Below are 15,540 nucleotides of genomic sequence, written 5' to 3'. Positions count from 1 at the left end.
GAGGACTATGAAGCATTTGCTTATTTAGCTTTTCAATAATAAAAATACAATATACAGAGCGCTTATCCTCCTAACACATAAATAGTAATACGACAATGATTATTTTAATGCTGGTGGGATTTTTAATCGGCAACTCAGCAACCTACATAAAAACTTTTCTTCTCCTTTATTGTTCTAGGAAGCAAAGGCTCAGTCCTCTAAAAACTCACTGTCAAATAGATTTACTCACTAAGGGAGTTAATACAAGCCGAGGGGCAGATAGATCACAGTTCAGTCCCTCAAGTCACAATACAGAACCTGGTTCCCCCTTGCTGCAGGGAGGGAGTAAGCTACGCCATCCCTAGAACTGCACAGGTTACTTCCCATTCTGCACCAGTGCAACTGCATTGGCTGACACATTTGGGGTGAAGTTAAGGTGTTCTTCCCCCACATGTTCATCTGCTCCCTAGCCTCCTGTGTGGGATGGTAAGTAGTGGCCCTGTAGAGGCTGCTCTCTCTCATACTCTGTAACCCACAATGTGGGCAGCCCATGCAGTGTTGCAAAAGGGGTTGCTTTACATGACCTTCCTCCCTGGAGCAAGTGTGTAGAGCAACCCACAAACTCACCTTGCTGGTATATTGGAAATAATAACATAGCTTTATTTAGTTATCATTGGGAACTGTCATGCTTGATCAGAGCCTAGTGATCCCACTGTTTTCAATGATATGAAGATCTAAAGCCTCTCTCTCCTGACCTTTATTTTCCTGACTGGCCTGCTAACTCAACTTTATTCAGTCATTTTGACTGATTTCCAGCTCCTTTCCTTCGATTCTTAATAATGACCTCCTTTCATTTGACACAACTTGTCCAGTACATAACTGCTGCTAATCAAAGTTATGATTTTCAAACCAACTGAAGCTATTAGGCTTCAAAGTACGATCCCTGGCAGAAGAAGGCTTCACAGGGTAAACCCTTCAAAAGTCAGAAGTTCTAGGAATACTAAACATTACAACATGCATTTGAAAAATGGATTACTGCAACAGGCACATCTGATGTAATTTGAAGGGGGAATTAATTCTAGCTAAACCAAATTTTTGGGCTGCACAATATCGGAAACATCAGGGACAGAAAAGCAATAATCTTTGAATGTCATTTAACTTCCCAATAGCAACATTTTTAGCTAGATTCATTCTCATCTAGCATAGAAGCTGGAAAGCGCAGCTGCTTAGACACCTGTGCCCATTAGTTAAATCAAATCTGGCTCTGAAGTCTCCATCTGACATTTATCATAACTTTTGCTGGACATGAGGTTAACTTACGCCATATTAGAAATCTAGAGACTAATTTGTGAATTTGCATAACACTTATTTCCCCCCTAGATATTATATGCAAGACAGATCTGTCATATGCAAGATTGGTTGTTTGCTTTTCCCCGTAAAAATTGCTGCAAGTTATGGGTTTGCAAATGACTGCACCACAACTAAAGGGGTGCAGAGTTTGTCTGGGCTTACCCAAGAAATGGCAACTCTGCTTTGTAGGTAGGGAGGAAGGAGGTCAGAAACTGCTGTAAAATAGGTGCTCGGTGGTCAGCTTTGCAGCAATGGCTTGCCTCTCCCGCTCTCCAGGAATGTGCATAAAGGTATGAAACTTGGGTGGAGCAAGTCTCTTTGTGCCATGCAGTGAGGAAACCAGCACCCACCTCACCTCCCCTAGTGGAGGCGAATGGCAGGCTGGGTTAGGACCTGCTGTGGGCATTACGGCAGTCGCCCCTTTTAAAGGGGGGCTGGGAAGGAATTTTTCCCACACAACCAGAATTGGCTTCAGTGGAGCGTAGTTTTTTCCCCTTCCCCACAGCGGGTGTGAGTGAAGACTTTTCTGATGAGAAGAAAGGGTGGTAGGCCAAAGGGCGCAACTTCTTTTGTAAAGTTGGGTGGATGTTCAGTGCAGGTACTCCATAGAGAAGGCAGCCAGTGACCAGATAAATGGTTTGGTAAAGGATTTAAAAGGAAGTACTAGATAAAGGAACAGAACAGGGGTGGGGGCTTGGGACTCCTATGATTGGTACATCAAGGAGCCAACCCTTCCCTCCATTCTCATAGCCCTCCTTAGCCCTCTTGCAAGGGTGGTGGATGGGAAGGTCCAAGCCATGGGTTGGATGGGGGTCCTGGATGGAAACAAAGGGCTGGTGGAAGCCCCGGAGTATTGATTTGAATTAGCATGGATTTGCCTGAACTGTACACTTTATCTGCCGGGTAGTCCCAGGCACCTATATAATAAAGTTGCTGCCTGATTAAAACCTATAACAAGTCTCCTGTCCTTCTTGCGGTATATCCAGACAAACGTTTCAATGTAGTACTGTTCCCTAATCAATGGTGTTGGTGCCCTCACTGTTTATTACTTGTTGATAATAAGATTTCTTTCTTTGTTTTATAAGTTCTTTATCTCTTTACTTTTATATCTTGGATCCATACTGACCCACTTCAATTGCCAATAAAAGCATAGGCTAAAGTTCTGAAAATGTACTGAATTTTTCTCTTCCAAAAATAACAAACACACTGGAAAATTAGGATATATAAATAGTGTTGGGTTCTTTTGCACAAACATGAAATTTAATGGTAGCCCTCCAAACTTCCTTGATTTTATTCATGGCTCAGGTAAAAACAGCAACAATGGAAAATATTTTTGGAGAAGTTTTGCTACTGATTTCAATGGAAACAGGATTAAAACCTTATTATAGTCCGAGGAATGGAATAATAAAATAGACATAATAGAAATGATCTTGGCCAACATTTCATACATACCAGTTAGTCAGACCTGTTTGCTAAAGGTCTATATGGAATAAAACTATATTTGATGTAAGGCAGGTGAAATGTGCTCTAGTTCCCAATACCCTTGATACCCATTCAAACTATCTCTTGATTTTAGATGTGCCTTACCACAAAGTTGGTAATGAGGAAAATCCCAAAAGGATCAGCCATTTGATTCACGTAAGAAACCAGATACCAGACAGTTACCTGAATCAAATGGCTGATCCTGTCTACACTTTAAGGTCACGTCTACTCAACAAACTATTGTACGACAACTAGGCTGTGATACTTCAGTGCACCAGCTTGTTGCACAGTGAAAGTCCCTGTTTGCCAGACAGTAACTCACTGTGTATATGAGCCCAGTAATTCGAGCAGTCTTGAGAAAAGAGGCTTTCTGCAAAGTGTCTGATACTTCTGTCTTCAGCATGGGTTACAAATACCATGAGAACTGTCTTTTTGTAAACAAATTGCTTCTATATCTGCTCCCAGCAGAAACCAAAAGATGAAGATGCATCAAAAACTAAATAAAAGGTCATTTATTAGATATACTTTTTAAACCTCTGTAAAAGTCTTTTGAGGTTCACTTCAGTTCAGTTTTTGATCCATGGTTCTGTCTGATTTTTGAGTCCCAGACCACTTTGAGCTTTAATGAAACATCAGCAGCAGCACAGCTAATTCCACCTTGAGTGCTGAAAAATAGGAAATCAGCTTAGAGATACAAATACTGATCTTCTATAGTCAGTACCTGACTCCAGTTGGGAAGTGGATAGCTGTATTCTGCATCTTCTGAGAAGACTTTAAGGGTAGCTCTTTGTAAAAAGCATTACTCTTGTCTGTAATGCACAACTATTTTGGTCTTCAAGACCTGAATAAAAGTGTCACTGTGGGTCCAATCATGCAAGAGACGTATCCATTGAGAAGTGACGGAATCCCTAAACTCTCACTGACATCAACAGATTTTTGAGGGTGCTCCGCCAGGTGGTGCTTAATACCTTGCAGGATCAGGTCCAGTATTGCCTTAAGATGATATCTGAGATAAGTAAATCCAAAACAGAGCTGGTGAGAACTGCATTTATCATTCTGTAGTCTCACAGAAGAATTCGTTGCATTACAAAAGCAGTTAAATTGACTTTACACCTTAATGTGCACACAAAACAGCAATTGGGCAACAGTGTACATCAGATTTTGACAGGTATAAAATTATAGTGCCAATTATTGTATGCAAGTCAATGAACAACATTCACTTCAAACAAAGCAGATTTTGGAACAGTCTTTTCTAAGATACGGTTGACAGCAATATGTCAATTCACTAAACATCTTAAAAACATGAATATATCTTACAGCAAAATTTAAACCAAAGGCCTAGGTAAATTTAAGGTATGAGCCCTTCATTTTATTGAGCCATGTGTACCATACACGTGTATATAATATGATGGCCATTTTATTAGATTACATCATTATTTATTAAATCATGGTCATCTAACACTACTATATTAGAATATCTGAGAGTACTTGGTCCTTGTTGTTTTGGACACATCCTGGTTGTAGCAGGGAAAGAACTCAGAGCTCCCTGCTTCAAAAGAACAAGTTACTACCACTTAAGCTATTTGGTGGTAACATTTAAGTGCTTAATTTGTCCTCAAGGTTGCAAAATAATGTGTGCAAGAGACCTACTCCAGGATGTGTGAAATTTCACACTTCCAAAAAGACTGCTGTTGAGTTCATTGTCTGGATAAAGGGTTGGGCTAGTTCCTATTTAATCAGAATTCTTTCATTCATCAACTTGTAAAATATAAAAATGAAGAGTTGTCTACAACTTGGCCAGGCCACTTATTTGATTTTGGTCATCGATGAAGGAGAGTTTATTAGATTTGGTCCATTATGCTAGAGAAGGAGGCATTCTTAAAACAAATACATCGTATAAAGAGCTTCAGAAGCTATCCACCTTTCAATATAACAGTAACATCAATTACAGTAATTCTGTAAATTATATACTGTAGACATTGCCTACAAAATGTGCTGCTCTCAAAAGAGAATTTTAAAGGAATGTTTGTTCTCTGTTGATATTCTCATGCTAATAAAAGCATGCAAATAATAGAAACTAGTTATAAACATGATTTCTGAACAGTTTAAAAGCATGGCCAAAGTGAATTGTGTACATTAATCATGGGGAAATGATACACAATGGGTCATGATGAATGCAGCAGGAAATGACTTAAAGAAGAGAAACACAAAGGAAAGCTACCAAGGTCTTGGCTACAAAGTTGTTCAAGTAAATGTCAATGAAAATTCCAGCCATTGATAACTCAAACTACTGTAGCTACAAACTGGGAGGAAAATCCTACCCAGTTCATGGAGTATGTATGGGGGATACTGAAAGAAAGAGGAAAAAGAGAATCTCTAGTAAGGGTTTTTATTTTTTTCTCTTTTTTTAAAATGTATATAATGCTTGTGATCTTCACTTATGATAAGTACCAGCTCCACCGCTGCTGTCATGATGACTCTCTTTTAACCAAATGTCTGTGATACTCAATGTTTTCCTCGGGAATTGAAATTGGGGGCGGGGTTTGGGGGTGAGGGCCAATGGGTGAGACCATGCAGGCAAAGGTGAGTTCTATGTCACCATAATAAAAACTGAAAAATGTTTCACAGTCATTTTTGTTAGATTTAACTCATGTCTTAAAATCATTACAAAAATTAAAATTAGCTATTCAAACCCACTAAGAAGCACTACATCTTCATCCTTCTTGGTTTCTTGTTGTACTTTTCCACATCTCTGTTAATGAACTTCTCAAATGCAGTGTGTTCATCTTTGGTGGCTTCTCGTGTATCTGGTACCTCCAGTCCTTCATGATATGCTCATGATCAGGCAGAAGTGTTCTTTTTCCCCACTGAATAGAAGTCGCCAGCTATAGCTGTTGTGACTGGGAGTAGCAAGAGGTGTATTCCTATTTCTTTCATCCCAGGAAACATAGCACACAGTTTGGGTCAAGCCATCAATGGTTGTGATGAAGAAGTTGAAGTCAAATCTTCTTTCACCGTACGACATTCCACTCTGTGTTCAAATTCTATAGTCGATCTTGATGACATGGCACTCTCATGGCTGATAGTGCCTCCCTTCACGTCACTGTCAATGTTTTATAAGAGAGCCATCTGTAAAAGCTATGCAGAGGTGGAGCAAAATCCAGAAATCACTGTTGTAGATTTGTAAGAATCAAGTCTGTCTACTTTTTCATCTGGCTTAACAAACACTTCTTGTCCTCTTCACTTAAAAATTCAGTGTAAGTGCCTTCATTAGTCAACTTCTGGACTGAAGTCTTTGCTTCTTCCAGTATATTTTCAGTTGACATCTCTCTAATTGATCCAAGTGTAGCTTCAATTGCTGGACAAAGATCTACTACTTTTGCAGCAGATGCCTGCATGGCATTGTTTAATGACCCAAGTAGTTTCGTGAGTTGACTTACAAGAGGAAGAATGGCCATAGTCTTCTCTGAACTTAATAGAAAAAGTAGTCCACCAGCCTCACTACTTAGATCTGTCCCATCTTGGCAGATACTTTCCAAAGCCAGTAATAACAGTTGCAGTAATTTTTAAGACAACAGCCAGAGATCACTCATGAGAAATCCAGCAGGTTTTTCCAGGTTGGACTAATTTGAACTTCAGTCCCAGTATTTTTCCCAAGACATTCAATCCTTTTGGACTCTTGCTGAAGAAAGAGTATAATGAAGACATTAAATGTAAGGCTTTAAAAATGTCTTTTGAAGACTCTGCAGCTCGTAATAGTGCTAGTTGGAGTAGATGGCCTCTGCAGTGTGTAAAGGAGATATTAGGGTTATGCTTCTCTCTGAGCAAAGCTTGTACTCCACCATGTCTTCCAGAGAAGTTTGCAGCTCCATCAAATGCACAAGCATCTGTTTGGGGTTCAACTGACAAGCATTTAACTCTAAGATGTGGGTTGTCATGGATGTGGCCAATATGTCTTCTATAACCTGAACATTTAAAATGATCTTTTGGCCTACCACTGACATGAAGATAACCACAATGACCTAGTACTTGATGCTCATTTGCATCAGTGCATTCATCAGCACAAATTAAGCACTGAGCATGACCTCCTCAATCAGGACAGGCTAAGCACAGTTCTGCTGCCCTTTACTCATACAGTAACAACATTTTATTACCCCCACATTCAATACTAAAGTGATTTGTAACCCAACACCAGCTGAAATTGATCACTTGGACAACACAGCTCTGTCTGCTGGATATCTAGGCAGAGTAGGTGTGGGCATGTAAATACAGTCTGGTCCTGGAGCTTTTCCTCCCCACCCCTTGGCTCATCACTAGCTGTCAGGGGAGAGCTCACTCAGACCTTGCTTACAATTCATACCTTAAAATTGTAAGGTTGGCCAACATCACCAAAACTAATGCGCCAACATTGTCATAAAAAATAACAGTGTGAGGAAGCTAGTCTTTGTTCATACTTTTCAAACCCATTGTGCTTTTTCAGGTACAAATATTTTATCACATACTGTATATGCTTTTAAAGTGTATATTAATGTTTTGATTTAATTCAAATTTCCAATCAGTGACTAAATTGGCAACAACTGTCCTTGTTGTTTTTTTCAGTTGTTCCCCATCATTATTTGAGTCCCTGGCCAAGTGGATCCTCCTCATAGGCTGTGAGAGGGTCCTTTAGCAGTACACTTCCCAGAACCCAACAGGTTTTGCATGTAACTAGTTGATCATGGGGGTGGGTGGGAGGGAGCGGGGGTGCTAGGGAAATCCTGGGGAGCTGTACACTCCAGCTGGTGGGGTGTAGGAAAATCCCCGGTGATGCTCATGTCATGATCCCTCACAAGGGGTCAGCAGCAGTGCTTAAATCAGAGGTTGTCAGCACAGTAGCACAAACCCTCTTTGAGTTGACTCAGATAGCTCTATTAGTTCATCACAGGAGTAAGTTATATTTTTTAGTAGCCAAGGTGAGGGATGTGGCACATGTTTTGCTAATGTGGGATATGCACAAATTGCTGAATTGCTTCTAAAACTGATAAAATAGATGCATAATTGGGCTATGAAGTACTGAATAATTCCTGGATTCTTACATTCTTTTAACTCGCAGTACGTTTGCTTTTGTATTTTCCAGTCTAGTTTTAAATGTCTCAAGTGAGGGGCTTCCACTATTTCCCTCAGAAGACACTGCAGTCTAACACAGTGTTTCTCAGCCTTTTTGGTACCAAGGACTGGCTCGCTGCCTTTCTAAACTTGTGTCAGGGAGATCTCAGGGACTGGTGCTGGTCCGCGGACCAGTCATTGAGAAACACTGGTCTAACAGATCATGCCTCAAGGAAGTTTTTCTCTGATAATTACCCAAAGCTTTAGGTGACACTGCTTTCCAATGCAAAGCATCAGTTTGTCCATATGAGTATGTCAAGACTCTGCTCTATTGGGTTTAGGGAACATTTATATGATCACCTGTGCAACAAGATATTTTTAATTTGAAGGCAATTCAACCTTTCTTAACAAAGCTTTAATGAAAGAATAAATTATCATATTTTAGCTACATGATATGGTGTTTAAATGGAACAGAAATTATTTGGCAAATATATGTGAAAAAATGTAGAGAATCACTTTTTCTGTAAACCATTTCCAATGTGCTTGGCTAATATCTCATAAGGCTAAATTCAATTTAGCAGCATAATTAAAAATGGTGGTGGTGATAAGGGGTGGAGGAATTAAATTGCTGGAAATGTTTCAATTTTGTTTGCCTTTAAGAGCCTCAGAATTTATTAGTGGTGCATAGAATGATTAGGAGGAGGTGGTGTGCCCTGTGCCAATCAACTAATAACACAGTTGTCTTTCTGCAAATAAATTCTGCCCTGGGGCCGTTAAAGGCACAGCTGATCATTACACCAAAGTATTTTGCCAGTCAGTTCTGTTAACTGCATGCGCTGGTCTTTTAAAATTGCAATTTAATTAGATTCCAATCACCGTGAGTAAACGGTAGAAGGAGACTAGAAGACAAAGGTATGATGTCTCATTTTTTAACTGCTACAGTAAGCCATTATTATGGCATAGTAAATTAATACTTCTGATTTAGTACTAGGAGACAGGGCTATAACAGGGAAATTGGAAAAACAGCAGGCATCCCACAGGGCAAAGCTCAGTAATCAGGATTGTATTTAATGCTGATGACAGTGGTTTTACAGCTTATTTTCCTAAGAGCAAAAATTGGTTTCAGCAGCAGATTTAGTGATGGAGGTGGAAGCAGGCAGAACCCAGGCTGCAGAATCTTGGTGACAGTGCATCGTCTGATGGGGAAGTAAGGGTGACAGAGCTGCCAGGCACTCATGACCCTAACTCTGATGGAGGTTCTGGGACTGAGCAGTGAAGGTCCCAGACGTATCAAGACTGGCAGGGAGCATAACCAGATCTCCAGGGAGATGGGGTGATACAAGTACACTGGGCCTGCTAGCCAGAATTTAAAGCTGTTTGTCCCTGATAGAGCTCTTGCTAGGGAGGGGTGGCTCTGCTGGCATGGGTAACCCCTGCTACATGTTGTGCCTCCCTGAACCCTAGGGGATGAATCAAGTAACTAAATGGAGCAGCTGTTAGCAATAAAAACTTGTTGTCACTTCTGACTTGGGCTGAGTTTGAATTTGTGACCTGAATTTTAAGGGTTCCATATTGTGTTATCTTTCTCCCAGGCCATCAGGTTCTCTAGATCAGTGGTTTTTAACCTTCTCCCTAGGAGCCCCATCTCTATACCTGGACATGTTCTTGCTTGCCAATACCCTTTAATATAATATAGCTAGGAGTATTGATGAGCTGCTAAAATGTTAACAACTGGTTCCCTATAAAAAGTTCTGATTTAAGGGATGTGCCACAGTATGTATTTTTTGTACCAATAGGGTTACCATACGTCCGTATTTTCCCAGGAGGAATTTTTAAGTTTTAAAAATTCCTCCCGGACAGCAATTTAAGAACCAAAAAGCCTGACATCTCCAGGAAAATACGGATGTATGTTAACCCTACCTAAAGTTCTTTTCTTTTTTAAAAAGATGGGCCTGAACTAGAAAGGAGTTCTGTTTCACATGTGTGGGTCCCTGCCACTCCCTTGGGGTGTGCTAGGGTGACAAGATGTCCTGATTTTATAGGGACAGTCTCGATTTTTTGGGGGTCTTTTTTCTTATATAGGCTCCTATTACCCCGCCCCCCCCCCCGATTTTTCATACTTGCTGTCTGGTCACCGTAAGAGGGGCACATGTGAGTCCCAGCTGCTCCCTGCCCCCTCTCATTGAAGCAAGTGTGCAGGGTTACTGCCCTGAGAACTGCAGGGCACCAGTGGACATGGGGCTGGCTGCAGACAGGGGTGTGGGGCAGGGCTAGCTGGAGGCAGGGAGTGTGACACAGGCTGGCTGTGGGCAGGGGGTGCAAGGGGGGCAGGGGGTGGGATGGTGGGTGCAATGGGGGCAGGGGGTGCAATGGGGGGTGGCTGTGGGCAGCTGTGAGCAGGGGGTGGCTGCAGGCAGGGGGTGAGATGGTGGGTGCAATGGGGGCAGGGGGTGCAATGGGGGGTGGCTGTGGGCAGCTGTGAGCAGGGGGTGGCTGCAGGCAGGGGGTGGGATGGTGGGTGCAATGGGGGCAGGGGGTGCAATGGCGGGTGGCTACAGGCAGGGGGTGGGATGGTGGGTGCAATGGGGGCAGGGGGTGCAATGGCGGGTGGCTGCAGGCAGGGGGTGGTTGCGGGCGGCTGCAGCAGGGCAGCCCAGGTCCAAGGAGCAGCAGCAGCAGCAGCAGCAAGGCCAGGAGGTAGCCTATATGCTTCCCGCAGCGCAGCGCCCCCTGGAGGCCAGGAGGAGGAATAAAATGCTTCCCAGCCAGAGGCCGTCAAAGCATCCCTTCCAGGGAAGCCCGTTAACAAGCCCTTCTAAAACCGCTTCTAAATTTAACAACCGGTTCGTGTGAACTGGCTCCAGCTCACTCCTGGCTAGGACCCCATTGACACCTGTGTGGTTGTGGCCTCAAGGCTGAGAGGTCCTGTCCTAGATTCTGCTGTGTCTCATATTTAAGCGTCTGCCTTTCTACAGTTAGTTTCTTCACCCGTTTGTACAAAGGAAGCACTTTTGTGCATAAATAGATATTTACACCCAGAGGGATGGGCATATAGTTAATAACTCCATGTATAAATGCACAAAGAGAATGGGTCTCACCTTATAAAGATCCGAAGATAGTTGGAAAAAGTGGCACATTCTGCTCTCCTAAGAGCTGTCATCAAAAGTCCCTGTAGGCACAGTCGGTTTTTCAGTAGGGCAACTTGGGAAATGCAGCTAGTGCTGCATATCAAAATAAGGTGCATGTAGTATTGTGTACATACATGTCACACTGGAAGAGTTAAATAACCTGAAGTGGTGAAAGAAAATATTGGCCAGATCTCAGGATAAGTTAGATGAATCAGGAAGGAGAAGGGCTGAGGGTTGGTATTGGAAACGCAGCTAGGAAGGATCAAAGGCAGCTGGGCCTGGGCACAATAGATGCTAGAGGCAGTGTGTATGGTACAGAATAACTGTGGTCGAGGGATGTCTGGGCTAGCTGTGTGCCCCTTAAAACCCATGCATGATAGTTGAAGAGAGGTTTTGTGAGGATAAGCAGCTTAGCGTCCTGGGCCCAGAGGAAGCAAGGTTGGTGGAGATCAGGCTGGAAACTTTTGATTAGCCTATTCTGAGGAGCTTTATCAAAAACCTTTTTGAAAGTTTAAATAAGTTATATCCATGGCCTCACCTTTAGCCTCTGTTTTGTTAACTCTGAAAGGATCTTCACAGGTCAGAGAAGCACAAAAAGACAAAAGATACCATGTGTCAGTTTGTTCCTGTTTATAATGCACTTATTGTATCTCAGGGTTTTATAAATGTAATCTTGAGTGATATTGCTCAGCTATTTTTCCTGGCACCAAAGCAAAGCTCAGTGACCTAGAATTTTCAGAATCACCTATAGCAACTCTTAAAGCTATATAAGATGTGAGCCACAACTGAGGTCTCTAGTATGAATTAGGAACTTTGATCTAATAAATTCCTGTTTTAACCAAGCAAAACAAAATCCCAGCTGCTGGAGACTTCTCCCAATACCTGACAGTTACCACTATGTGGACCCTGCCAGCATCTGGAAGAAGAGAAAGTTCCTTTCTAGGAGTCAGTCAGGGCAACAGGATGTTACTCATTTGAGTCCCCCAGTAGTTCCAGAGAAAAGAAGGGGAGTTGCTGTCACTACCTGGGCCAGGGAGTAAAGAGGAGACAGTTTGCTGGAGTTCCCCACCTCTTATCCCCAAGCAGAGTGAAGTGATATACAAAGGAGGAAGTGAAGAAGAAGCATCCCCTGAGTCTTCTGGATAGAGTGATGCTTGACTTATGAGGAGGTGAACCGGTGAAGAAAATTATTTCATTATATGCAGGGTTAGTGTTACAGTTTCAGCTGCACACTGTTAAGAATGACTATGGCTTACACTATACACTGTACCCCTTTCAGGAGTCTGACTTGTCCTGCGTACCCTGAAGTTTCACCTCAACTAAAAATGACTAGCTTACAAAATCCGACAGAAAAAGACAAAAGTGTATCAGCACACTGCTGCTGAAAAATTGCTTCCTTTCTCATTTTTACATTATTATAAAATAAATCAATTGGAATATAAATATTGTGCTTACATTTCAGTGTATAGTATATAGAGCAGTATAAACAAGTATAGTATATAGTATATAGTATATAGAGCAGTATAAACAAGTCATGGTCTGTATGACATTTTAGTTCGCTTTGACTTCGCTAGTGTTTTTTATGTAGCCTGTTGTAAAATTAGGCAAAAGTCTAGGTGAGCTGATGTACCCCCTGGAAGACCTCTGTATATCCCTAGGGGTACATGTAGTCCTGGTTGAGAACCACTGGCTAATGCCATGTGATTGCCCAGTATGCTGAGTGGCCTTTTAACCCTGTAGTTTGATATACATGTGATGAAATGTTGAAGTATGTTCCCAGCCTATGTCCTCCCCTACAAGTACCTTGAACAGATCTGCTAGTGGAGCACAGGTTGGTGTAGGTGCAATGCCACAAGGTTTCATGTAGTCACTGCAGTACATAAGCCTCAGCAGGATTCAGCAGAGGCCGTAGAGTTGTTCAACAACGTTCTGTCATTGCATTAACTCACTAAATGGGACATCATGGATTAAAAGTAAAGAGGAGAAAAAGAGACTTGTATAAAACGTCTGGGAAATGAACCAATGTAAAGAAGAATCATTTAGAGCTAAATGACATTTTGACTTACGCTGCCATTTGGCTTCTTCATTCAGAAAGCAAATGCTTGATCTAATATAAGCTATAATAGCTATTGTTTTCAGAACAACTTTTAACTGGAACTATTGACTTAATGAAGTGGAATAAATGGCTTTTGAATTAGTTTATTGTGCTAAAAAGAAAAGGAACACGATAGTATTAATGTGATAGGTCAGACAAAATATTGCACAAATTAGCAACACATTTAGCTCTAATGAGATAATGGTGTAATTTATCCCTGGTGTAACTTCATCAATTGAAGTGGACATACATGAGAGAGGAATTTGGCTCTGTATTTTGGTTGAAGCTAGATGGCACATTATTGAAAGGACTGCAGGTTAGCTTGCAAAACCCAGCTACAAAAGACAGATCTTCAGAATTAAAGATGGGTCCGACCGAATGCTCCAGATATGAACATCGCCGAACTCTGAAGCAGCTCGGATCCACTTCTGAACTTGGTGGTTCTGAATCATCTTTGATTCCTTTCAAACTTCACTGCTCCCTGTAGTGGGGCTATTAATAAAGGAATTTGGCTTGTGGTGTAGAATGCGTGGATAAAGGAAGCATTTCCCATGCAACTTGAAATATGAACCACATAAACGTGACTATATAATAGGATAAGTCCTTCCTTTTGTTCAGGGCCGGCTTTAGGGCGATTCAGCTGATTCCCCAGAATCGGGCCCTGCACCCCAAGAGGGCCCCGCAATGTCCCGAAGGAGCTGCTGCTGAAGTTCCGCCACTGTCTTTGGTGACAGCTCAATTGCTGCTGCGGAGGAAGGTTCCTCCGCCGAAATGCCACCGAAGGCACCGGCAGTCGATTGAGCGGCTGCTGAAGTCCTGGTACTGTCGTCGTTGGCAGCTCAATCATTGCCGCTGTCTTCGGTGGCTTTTTGGCGGAAGGACCTTCCTCTGTAGCAGCGATTGAGCTGATGCCGAAGACAGTGGTGGGACTTTGGCAGCAGCTCCTACAAATTGGGTCTAAAGCCGGCCCTGCTTTTGTTGTGGTAACATGTGTTAAAGGAGAAAATAGTACACAGAAATGCTTTCTCCTGGCCCTGTAAATGTAACCCCCACACCTCCTGGTTGTGGTGTTCTGTCCCATCTAGTGCTACCGAGACCACTTAGAGAGAGTTAAATGAGTCTGCTCTACAGCCTTAGCTAGCATTCAGTTGGTTTTTGGCTCATGCAGTAGAGGGTCATGTACTAAGTTACAGAGATACCAGGTTCGATCAGAGTCTGTCGGCGTTACAAGTGGGGGCTTGCCAGTTGCCAGGATCTCTGGAGCTTAGCGCATGAGCCTCTACTGCATGAGCTAAAAGCCAACTGGCTGTTAGCTAAGGCTGTAGAGTAGACTCATTTAACTCTCTCTAGATGGGACAGAACACCACCCCCAGTAGGTGTGTGGGTTACATAAACATCAACTCAGAAACTGTTCCTAATGTTCAAGAGATCTCTAGGATAGAGAGTGTCTCAGCCCACAAACCACTTCTCCAAGTGGGGGATCCCTCTGAGTTCATGTCTTAGCCATCGGGATTTGTGTGTGTGTGTGCAGAAAAGATGCAGCGAGTAGCATCTCTGCTCTTTCTCTCTATACTTACATTGGGTCTACCCCCTCCCTACAATATGTTGTTTAAACAGTACTGCTTTGAGCATTCTTATTTACTTAAAATGTTGGAACATCTGTAATTATTCAGCTATGTGATTTATTTAGAATGTGACTTCCTTTATTGTAAAGTAACTTTTTTTTTTTTTTGGTAAGGTGCCGAGGGTTTTGTGTATCAAAACGTGTGTGTGTGTGTGTGTGTTAAATTAGTGATGACGATGATGATGATCTGGCACAAAGAACATGGAGGATTTGATCCTAGCAGGCAATAAGATTACTGTGCTTTATTTCTGCCCTATGAGGCAGATGATCATGTGGAGTGGCTGCTATAATTGTGGCTGAACAGATGGAATACAGGGCCCAGAGAAAGCTAAAGGATACAGGGCTCGGTGAATGCTGTGTAGAGGAGAGAGCTGCATGCTCAGCTGATTGCAGGCTCCGGTTTCTATGGTATTGGGTGGGTGTAAAGAAAGAATTGAACTGATGTGTATACAAGCTCTGCTTGTTTTAATAAGAACTACCTAGTGACTCCTGTGTAAATGGATATTTTTCCATTCCATGTGTCTTCTCTGCCCTAGCAGCTGAGTGTAAATAGGTCACCACCATTTCCTAAACAAACATATTTTGATGTATTTCCCCACAGTTAGATTCCATGAATAATTGTAATTTTCAGAGAGAGGTAAGAACGTGAAAGTGTCTGGGCCAAGGGACCTGATACTAATGAAGAAAAAAGTTAATGTGGAGGAAAAATGAGATGACCACTCTCTGGTACGTGGTTTGGTACAATACTGATTCAAATGTAAATCCTGCTATGGACAGAAATATTTCCATCAAATTGC

The sequence above is a fragment of the Gopherus evgoodei genome, chromosome 7, assembly GCF_007399415.2.
Source record: "Gopherus evgoodei ecotype Sinaloan lineage chromosome 7, rGopEvg1_v1.p, whole genome shotgun sequence".
NCBI lineage: Eukaryota > Metazoa > Chordata > Testudines > Testudinidae > Gopherus > Gopherus evgoodei.
Note: the sequence above shows the minus strand (reverse complement) of the source record.